The sequence below is a fragment of the Hyla sarda genome, chromosome 6 (genome assembly GCF_029499605.1).
Source record: "Hyla sarda isolate aHylSar1 chromosome 6, aHylSar1.hap1, whole genome shotgun sequence".
NCBI lineage: Eukaryota > Metazoa > Chordata > Amphibia > Anura > Hylidae > Hyla > Hyla sarda.
In genome coordinates, this window is record NC_079194.1 from 53994038 (window position 1) to 54004530 (window position 10493).

The 10493-nt window shown below is 48.6% G+C and overlaps 1 long non-coding RNA gene across 1 annotated transcript in view; it reads left to right on the plus strand.

The window, feature by feature from the left end:
• The window catches only part of LOC130275603 (uncharacterized), a 41121-nt gene extending 31008 nt beyond the window's left edge, over positions 1-10113 (plus strand). The window contains exon 3 of the long non-coding RNA XR_008844837.1: positions 9550-10113. This is a non-coding gene — a long non-coding RNA (uncharacterized LOC130275603). The remainder of the gene's footprint in view (positions 1-9549) is intronic.
• The last annotated feature ends 380 nt before the right edge of the window (positions 10114-10493 follow it).

The window sequence follows — 10493 nt, forward strand, 5'->3', positions numbered from 1 at the left end:
TCCACGGTATATAACGGTATTTCCTAGCCCCCCCCCCCATATTAATTATCAGCCCACATCCCCATCGGGTTAAATACTCACATATGTCACCCGCATGCGCTGCGCTCCTCGCCCTTTTTGTTGCGGCCGCCGGCGCTGGCACTCTATACTGTGCGGTATCCCTATGCCCGGCTTCTTACATGACAGTGGGCTCAGCCTATCACCGGACGAGGCGGAACATCGATATGGCCGGTGATAGGCTGACGGCTCTCCGACGTTCACGTCCCCAGGAAACAAGGGAGGCCGGTACCGGACCAACGGGAGGTGAGTTAAAAAAAATTTTTGTTGATTTTTTGCAGCCCGGGCATAGGGATACCGCACAGTATAGAGCAGTGGTCTCCAAACTGCGGACCTCCAAAACTACAATTCCCAGCATGCCCGAACAGCCAACGGCTGTCCGGGCATGCTGGGAGTTGTAGTTTTGCAACATCTTGAGGTCCGCAGGTTGGAGACCACTGGTATAGAGTGTCAGCGCTGGCCGCAACAAACAGGATGAGGAGGGCAGCGCATGCAGTGACATGTGAGTAGTACCCTGATGGGGACAGCGCTGGGCTGGGCTAATAATTAATTGGGGGGCAGAACAGCGCTCGCGGGTCACATAGGATTTGTTCCCTGATGTGGGGACAGCACAGCACTGGGCTAATTCATTCATTCCCGAGTTGGGGGGGGGGGGTGCAAACCGGTATTGCGGTATGGGTTAAAATTCATATCGTGCAGCACAAAAATTTCGGTATTCGGTATGAACCGGTATACCGCCCAGCCCTAATTAGGGGAATATATTGGTTATTGAAAGTTATGGAGTGACAGCAGAGAAGAATCTTCTCATTTGTGTATTAGAAGTAGATAAGATAGGGAACTGTAACAAAACAACAAATATCGGTGTAAAGAGAGGTGTATAGAGCAAGAAAACAAATATAAAAGATTTGGATGTAGGATGATTCACCCAAGATAGAGGATTGGAAACAATGGGTTAAGGAATTTATATTGCATCAAGGTTTCTTCTGTGGTAATAAAGTGTGAAAAATGGAAAACGATAGAGAGAGAGAGAGAGAGAGAGAGAGAGAGAGAGAGAGAGAGAGAGAGAGAGTCATTTAGTATACTAATTGGAGATGTGAACTAGAGATGAGCGAACTTACAGTAAATTCGATTCGTCACGAACTTCTCCGCTCGGCAGTTGATGACTTATCCTGCGTAAATTAGTTCAGCTTTCCGGTGCTCCGGTGGGCTGGAAAAGGTGGATACAGTCCTAGGAGACTCTTTCCTAGGAATGTATCCACCTTTTCCAGCCCACGGGAGCACCTGAAGGCTGAACTAATTTACGCAGGAAAAGCCATCAACTGCCGAGCCGAGAAGTTCGTGACGAATCGAATTTACTGTAAGTTCGCTCATCTCTAATGTGAACCTCTGCTACACATCAAGGTCGATTGGGATGTCAGTAAAATTCTTTTACTTACGGTTTGTGTGAACAGCTATTTCTCTCCTATATCGTGATATTGCATTTCTCTTTCTTACCCCCAAGAGGAAGGATTGGAAGGATAGTTTAGGGGTTATTGTATTGTAAAACTTTTTATATGATAAAATGTTAATCCTATGTTTATCTTATGCACAAATTTACAACTGTCAGTAAGTTACAATTTAATATAAATAGGAAAGGGTGCACGACCCTATAGGAGTTTTCTAGCATTTGTTTGCAGGACAGTGGTGCCTGTATATACAGTAGGGTGCACCGATTGACATCATCCACTGTGATCGCCTGACTATTTTTGGACCATTAACCCCTTAAGGACCCATGACGTACATGTACGTCATGAGTCCGCTCCCGTTCTATAACTCGGGGCCACGGCATAGCGGGTCGGGTCCGGCCTCTAACAACGGCCGGCGCCCGTGGCTAATAATGCGCAGCACTGATCGCAGTGCCGCACACTATTAACCCTTTAGACGCGGCATTCAAAGTTGATCGCCGTGTCTAAAGTGAAAATAAAACGTTGCCGGTTAGCTAAAGGAGCTGTGCGGGATCGCCGCAGTAAAATCGCGGCATCCCGAACAGCTTTTAGACACGAGAAGGGTCTCCTACCTGCCTCCTGGTGTCCGATCGCCGAATGACTACTCAGTGCCTGAGATCCAGGCATGAGCAGTCAAGCGGCAGAATCATCGATCAATGGTTTCCTATGAGAAACCACTGATCAATGTAAAAGATCAGTGTGTGCAGTGCCGTAGCCCCCTATGGGAGCTATAACATTGCAAAAAAAAAAGGTGAAAAAAAGTGAATAAAGATCATTTAACCCCTTCCCTAATAAAAGTTTGAATCACCCCCCCCCCCTTTTCCCATTTAAAAAAAAAAAACTGTGTAAATAAAAATAAACATATGTGGTATCGCTGCGTGCGGAAATGTCCGAATTATAAAAATATATCATTAATTAAACTGCACGGTCAATGGCGTACGCACAAAAAAATTCCAAAGTCCAAAATAGTGTATCAATACATAAAGGGTACCGCTAAAAACTTCAGATCACGGCGCAAAAAATTAGCCCTCATATGGCCCCATACGCGGAAAAATAAAAAAGTTATAGGGGTCAGAAGATGACAATTTTAAACGTATACATTTTCCTGCATGTAGTTATGATTTTTTCCAGAAGTGCGACAAAATCAAACCTATATAAGTAGGGGATCATTTTAATCGTATGGACCTACAGAACAAAGAGAAGGTGTCATTTTTACCGGAAAATGTACTACGTAGAAACGGAAGCCCTCAAAAGTTACAAAATGTCGTTTTTTCTTTTTTCAATTTTGTCTCACAATGATTTTTTTTTCCATTTCGCCGTAGATTTTTGGGTAAAATGACTGACGTCATTACAAAGTAGAATTGGTGGCGCAAAAAAATAAGCCATCATATGGATTTTTAGGTGCAAAATTTAAAGAGTTATGATTTTTTTAAAGGTAAAGAGGAAAAAATGAAAATGCAAAAACGGAAAAACCCCGGGTCCTTAAGGGGTTAAAGGGTTAGACATTTACTGTATCTCCTATGCATGGGATAGAGGATACATGTTGGATCGTGTGGGGTCTGGCCATTGCTAACCCCCAAGATCTCCTGCAGGACCCCCCAGCTTTTCTTTTGCACGGAGCGGGGTTCAACACACTCTCTTGATGCATCTCTATGTGAGAACCAGAGATACACGAGGAGGGAGCATTTCGACCCCTGCTCTGTTCAGGAGAATAGGTGGGGCACCATGCTGGAGATCACTGGGGGTCTTAGTAGCCAGACCCCTGCCACCTATACTGTATCCTGTCCCACAGCTAGGGGATGAGAAGTAAAATCTGGGAATAACCCTTTAAAGTAAATGGACTCCCTGCTTTATCTCTATTTATACATCACAATCTCTTTTTTGACTAAGTAATAACACTATGCAAAACTAGCAAGCTGTAATGCCCTTAATATTATTATAATCACCTCAGTCCAATATAGAAGGTACCCAGCACTGCTACTTCACGTATGGGAATATTAACTAAACTCCTACAGCTGCATGACCATTCAGGTGCTCACATGTAAAATGAAGTATATATCCAGTGCAGAGATGTAGAAAAAATGGAGCACTCACCCGGTCTTGCTGTAGAAAACTTCTTTACTGCATCAAAGAATTCTTGGCGTTTTCATGGAGTGCGGGAGAGCGGACAGGAACAGGGAAGTGGGGAAGTGGGATGGGCGACGGTCCGTATCGCGCAATCAGTGCTTCGTCAGGCCCCTCGAGGTAGTAGTTCTTATCTGTCTGGAAACAGTGCTCTCTGCTGACATATCTGCTTGTCTCAGGAACTGCACAGAGTAGAAGAGGTTTGCTATGGGGATTTACTTCTACTCTGGACAGCTCCCGAGACACGTGTCATCAGAGAGCACTTAGACAGAAAAAACAACTCAACTTCAGCAGCTGATAAGTACTGAAAGGATTAAGATTTTTTAATAGAAGTAATTTACAAATCTGTTTAACTTTCTGGAGCCAGTATATATAGCAGGTACGACCGCACTGGGGACCACCCTACGTGCAAGTGGTTGCCCAGGCTGCCAGCCCAGGAAAAATGGACAGCAATTTCAACAAATCACCGCTCAAGTAGGTCTTGGATCAAAATAAGCTGGTGGTTTTATTCCCAAATAGAATGCAACGTTTCGGCAATAGCTTGATAAAGGCGAATGCTTGATAAAGGCTATTGCCGAAACGTTGCATTCTATTTGGGAATAAAACCACCAGCTTATTTTGATCCAAGACCTACTTGTGCGGTGATTTGTTGAAATTGCTATATATATATATATATATATATATATATATATATATATATATATATACCGTATTTATCGGGGTATACCACGCACCGGCCTATAACACGCACCCTCATTTTACCAAGGATATTTGGGTAAAAAAAGTTTGGTAAAATGAGGGTGCGTGTGTGCGCGTGTATACCCCGATACATCACCAGGAAAGTCAGGGGGAGAGAGGCCGTCGCTGCCCGCTTCTCCCCTCCCTGCCTTTCCTGGGGTCTAGAGCCATGCTGCCGGCCCTTCTCTCCCCCTGGCTATCGGTGCCGCTGCCCGTTCTGTCCCCCTGACTATCGGTACCGGCGCCCCATTGCCGGCGCCGATAGCCAGGGGGAGAGAAGCGGCGCCGACAGCCAGGGGGAGAGAAGGGGCAGCGGCACCCATTTCCGGCGCCGCTGCCCCATTGCCTCCCCCCATCCCCGGTGGCATAATTACCTGGGTCGGGTCTGCGCTGCTGCAGGCCTCCGGCGTGCGTCCCCTGCGTCGTTGCTATGCACGGCGCATAGCAACGACGAAGGGGACGCACGCCGGAGGCCTGCAGCAGCGCGGACCCAACCCAGGTAATTATGCCACCGGGGATGGGGGGAGGCAACGGGGCAGCGGCGCCGGCAATGGGTGCCGCTGCCCCTTCTCTCCCCCTGGCTATCGGCGCCGGTACCGATAGTCAGGGGGACAGAACGGGCAGCGGCGCCGATAGCCAGGGGGAGAGAAGGGCCGGCAGCAGCGCTCTAGACCCCAGGGAAGGCAGGGGGAGAGAATCGGGCAGCGACGGCCTCTCTCCCCCTGCCTTTCCTGGGGCGGTATCGGCGTATAACACGCACATAGACTTTAGGCTAAAAATTTTAGCCTAAAAAGTGCGTGTTATACGCCGATAAATACGGTATATATATATATATATATATATATATATATATATATATATATATATATATATACGTTTTTTCCTGGATAACCCCTTTAACTGAGCACTGTCAAAAATGTCACTGACATGTCAAAAGATTTGATAGGTCAGGGTCTTAGTGATGAGACCACCAACGTTCAGGAGAACAAGCAGGGAGAAGTGTGCGGCATTGCTATTTGCTCACCAACTTGTTCTGATTGGTGGGGGTCTCATCACTGAGATCCAGACCAAACAAAACGTTTGACATGTGCCTGTGGTATTTCAGAGTTTTTCTAAGTGACAGTGCCCTTTACATTTACTAAGGCTAGGACTACTGTGAAGCAGCAGTGAGCCGCAAAACATCCGTAAAAAATTCTATTATGAAAACTTGAGATACTGTGGTCTGGAAAATGTGTTAAATCTTTAACTTATTCATGGGGATTACCTAAATATGCACGTAAAGTCTTTACAAAAAAAAGTAAGATATAATTTAAACGGGTATTCCGGGCAAAAACATTTTATCCCCTATCCAAAGGATAGGGGATAAGATGTCTGATCGCGGGGGCCCGCTGCTGAGACCTCCCATGATCTCTGTCACGATGCCGGCTGGCAGGTAGTGGATCCTCTGTGCCAGAGAGGGATTGGCGAGGACCGCGCTAGTGGACCGGTTCTAAGTCACTACTGGTTTTCACCAGAGCCCGCCGCAAAGCGGGATGGTCTTGCTGCGGCGGTAGTGACCAGGTCGTATCCACTAGCAACGGCTCACCTCTCTGACTGCTGATGATAGGCGAGGTACAAGGGAGTAGACAGAAGCAAGGTCGGACGTAGCAGAAGGTCGGGGGCAGGCGGCAAGGTTCGTAGTCAGGGTGGATAGCAGAAGTTCTGGTACACAGGCTTTAGACACACAAAACGCTTTCACTAGGCACAAGGGCAACAAGATCCGGCAAGGGAGTGCAAGGGAGGAGACCAGATATAGCCAGGGAGCAGGTGGAAGCCAATTAAGCTAATTGGGCCAGGCACCAATCATTGGTGCACTGGCCCTTTAAGTCTCAGGGAGCTGGCGCGCGCGCGCCCTAGAGAGCGGAGCCGCGCGCGCCAGCACATGACAGCAGGGGACGGGAACGGGTAAGTGACCTGGGATGCGATTCGCGAGCGGGCGCGTCCCGCTGTGCGAATCGCATCCCCAACGGCCATGACAGTGCAGCGCTCCCGGTCAGCGGGACTGACCGGGGAGCTGCAGGGAGAAAGACGCCGTGAGCGCTCCGGGGAGGAGCGGGGACCCGGAGCGCTAGGCGTAACAGTACCCCCCCCCTTAGGTCTCCCCTTTTTTTTGTCCGGTGACTGCCTCCCCTGGGATGAGGACACCGGGAAGGAATGGATGGTTTCCTCAAAGGCAGGCAGTACAGCAGGAGTAGGAATGGGGAGGGAGGGCAGAGGGTGAAGCTTGGCACGGGGCAGGGAGACACAAGGACGGGAGCCATGAGGGGACACAGAGGCTTGCCTGAAGGGACTGGGAGGGGGGGAGAGGCATTTTCTGTGGCAGGCAGAGTCCCTAACGACCTTAGGGGGACCGGATACAGGAGGAACCACAGGGTCACGGCAGGGAGTACTGGGAACCGGTTTAAGGCAGTCCTTGGAACAAGAGGGACCCCAACTCTTGATCTCCCCAGTGGACCAGTCCAGGGTTGGGGAATGGTGTAGAAGCCAGGGTAGTCCAAGGAGAATTTCGGAAGTGCAATTGGGAAGGACCAAAAATTCAATTTTCTCGTGATGAGGTCCGATGCACATTAGGAGGGGCTCCGTGCGGTAACGCACGGTGCAATCCAACCTGGCTCCGTTGACCCCGAAAATGTGGAGTGGCTTGACAAGACGGGTCACCGGAATGCGGAATTTATTCACCAAGGACTCCCGAATAAAATTCCCAGAGGCACCAGAGTCCAGACAGGCCACGGCTGAGAGGGAAGAGCTGGCTGAAGTAGAAATCCGTACAGGCACCGTGAGACGTGGAGAAGCCGACTTAGCATCAAGAGACGCCACACCCACGAGAGCTGGGTGCGAGCGTGCGTTTCCCAGACGTGGAGGACGGATAGGGCAATCCACCAAAAAATGTTCGGTACTGGCACAGTACAGACAAAGATTCTCTTCCTTACGGCGATTCCTCTCTTCCAGGGTCAGGCGAGACCGATCCACTTGCATGGCTTCCTCGGCGGGAGGCCTAGGCGCAGATTGCAGTGGAGACTGTGGGAGAGGTGTCCAGAGATCTAAGTCTTTTTCCTGGAGAAGCTCTTGATGTCTCTCAGAAAAACGCATGTCAATGCGAGTGGCTAGATGAATGAGTTCATGCAGGTTAGCAGGAGTTTCTCGTGCGGCCAGAACATCTTTAATGTTGCTGGATAGGCCTTTTTTAAAGGTCGCGCAGAGGGCCTCATTATTCCAGGATAGTTCAGAAGCAAGAGTACGGAATTGTATGGCGTACTCGCCAACGGAAGAATTACCCTGGACCAGGTTCAGCAGGGCAGTCTCGGCAGAAGAGGCTCGGGCAGGTTCCTCAAAGACACTTCGAATTTCCGAGAAGAAGGAGTGTACAGAGGCAGTGACGGGGTCATTGCGGTCCCAGAGCGGTGTGGCCCATGACAGGGCTTTTCCAGACAGAAGGCTGACTACGAAAGCCACCTTAGACCTTTCAGTAGGAAACTGGTCCGACATCATCTCCATGTGCAGGGAACATTGCGAAAGAAAGCCACGGCAAAACTTAGAGTCCCCATTAAATTTGTCCGGCAAGGACAGGCGGAGGCTAGGAGTGGCCACTCGCTGCGGAAGGGGTGCAGGAGCTGGCGGAGGAGATGATTGCTGCTGAAGTTGCGACTGAAGTTGGTGCACAATGGTGGACATTTCCGACAGCTGGTGGGTTAGATGGGCGATCTGTCGGGATTGCTGGGCGACCACCGTGGTGATATCAGAGATATAAGGCAGAGGGACCTCAGCGGGATCCATGGCCGGATCTACTGTCACGATGCCGGCTGGCAGGTAGTGGATCCTCTGTGCCAGAGAGGGATTGGCGAGGACCGCGCTAGTGGACCGGTTCTAAGTCACTACTGGTTTTCACCAGAGCCCGCCGCAAAGCGGGATGGTCTTGCTGCGGCGGTAGTGACCAGGTCGTATCCACTAGCAACGGCTCACCTCTCTGACTGCTGATGATAGGCGAGGTACAAGGGAGTAGACAGAAGCAAGGTCGGACGTAGCAGAAGGTCGGGGGCAGGCGGCAAGGTTCGTAGTCAGGGTGGATAGCAGAAGTTCTGGTACACAGGCTTTAGACACACAAAACGCTTTCATTAGGCACAAGGGCAACAAGATCCGGCAAGGGAGTGCAAGGGAGGAGACCAGATATAGCCAGGGAGCAGGTGGAAGCCAATTAAGCTAATTGGGCCAGGCACCAATCATTGGTGCACTGGCCCTTTAAGTCTCAGGGAGCTGGCGCGCGCGCGCCCTAGAGAGCGGAGCCGCGCGCGCCAGCACATGACAGCAGGGGACGGGAACGGGTAAGTGACCTGGGATGCGATTCGCGAGCGGGCGCGTCCCGCTGTGCGAATCGCATCCCCAACGGCCATGACAGTGCAGCGCTCCCGGTCAGCGGGACTGACCGGGGAGCTGCAGGGAGAAAGACGCCGTGAGCGCTCCGGGGAGGAGCGGGGACCCGGAGCGCTAGGCGTAACAATCTCCCTGCAGCTCTCGCTTTCTATGCGGGTGTTGAATCTCCAGTTTTGGAAACCTCCGGGTTTCCGGGACTGGGGACGTGACGCCACGCCCCCTCCATTCATGTCTATGGGAGGGGGCGTGACGACCGTCACGCCCCCTCCCATAGACATGAATGGAGGGGGCATGGCGTGACATCACGTCCCTAGTCCCGGAAACCCGGAGGTTTCCGAAACTGGAGATTCAGCACCCGCATAGAATGCGGGTGCTGCAGCGAGATTGCGGGGGGTCTTAGCAGCGGGCCCCCGCGATCAGACATCTTATCCCCTATCCTTTGGATAGGGGCTAAAATTTTTTTTTTTAGTATAATATAGAATTGTACACTTTGTGTTGTGTGAAATCAATAATACATGACTGCAGCTAAACTGTTCATTACATCGGACATTGGCAGCACATATATAGTACATGTGCTGTCTTCTTGTCAGAATATTAATAACCTTGTGTCTGGGATCCCAAAATAGAATTAATTTGATGGCTACAGTGTCACATAAATGGTCAGATAAGCTGCTGCGCAGAAGCCTTTGTAGATAAGATTTTCTTTTTATTCCTCCAACATGTCTGTTTCTTTCGTCAGGATTTCATGGTGGATTCTGCTGTTTGAACATTGAGCTCTGACGAAGGATACAGAGTTTGTTAAATGCCGTAGAGTAAGCCGGGAAATGTGCGTGGAGTGGTGAGATCACCGTTAGTCATAGACGCTCCAGGAATTAACTATATTTCTATCGCTATCTTCAGCTAATGTCCAAAGCAGAAAAGAGATTTGGTCAAAACCATATTACCAGCTGATAAGGTTGAAAAAAGACACAGATCCATCTAGTCTCATCTATAATCCTACAATGTGGATCCACAGGAAGGCAAAATCTCCTATGGGGTGGATGTCAATAACCTGATATTAAGAAGAAAAACTCCTTCCCGACTCTGAATATTGCAATCAGAAAAAAATCCCTGGACCAAAATGAAATCTAGTAATTGTAACTTGTTATATTTACAAAATAAAACAAACCGTTCTTGAACTTCAGTGACTCAATCATCACAACATTGTGTGGTAGAGAGTAGAGATGGCCGCCATTGTTTATGTACACCGTGGTATCAGAATAATGTTTAAAGTGTAACTATAGTGTATTTGTTTAGCGAGAAATAAAAATAGTACAGCTCACAATTAGATTCTCCGAGGTATATTGGATATACACCTATACCCTAGGTGTCAAAAGAAGATATATATATATATATATATATATATATATATATATGTATAGTAGAAAATAGATATAACTAAAACCTCAAGGATATCAGCAGTATTTACTGGTACATTATAGAAATTTACTAAGATAAAGACCGTGCTTCAATTATATGTTAATTTTATTAAAATAGATGCATACAATATGTGTATCAATAATTGTGAATCAATCCTGACACAGGGCCCTTGTGACAGGAAAGTAATATTAAAATGATAAAAATATTCAGCAGATGGATGAATGCACACTACTACAATATGCTATCAGTAAAACATATTCACTT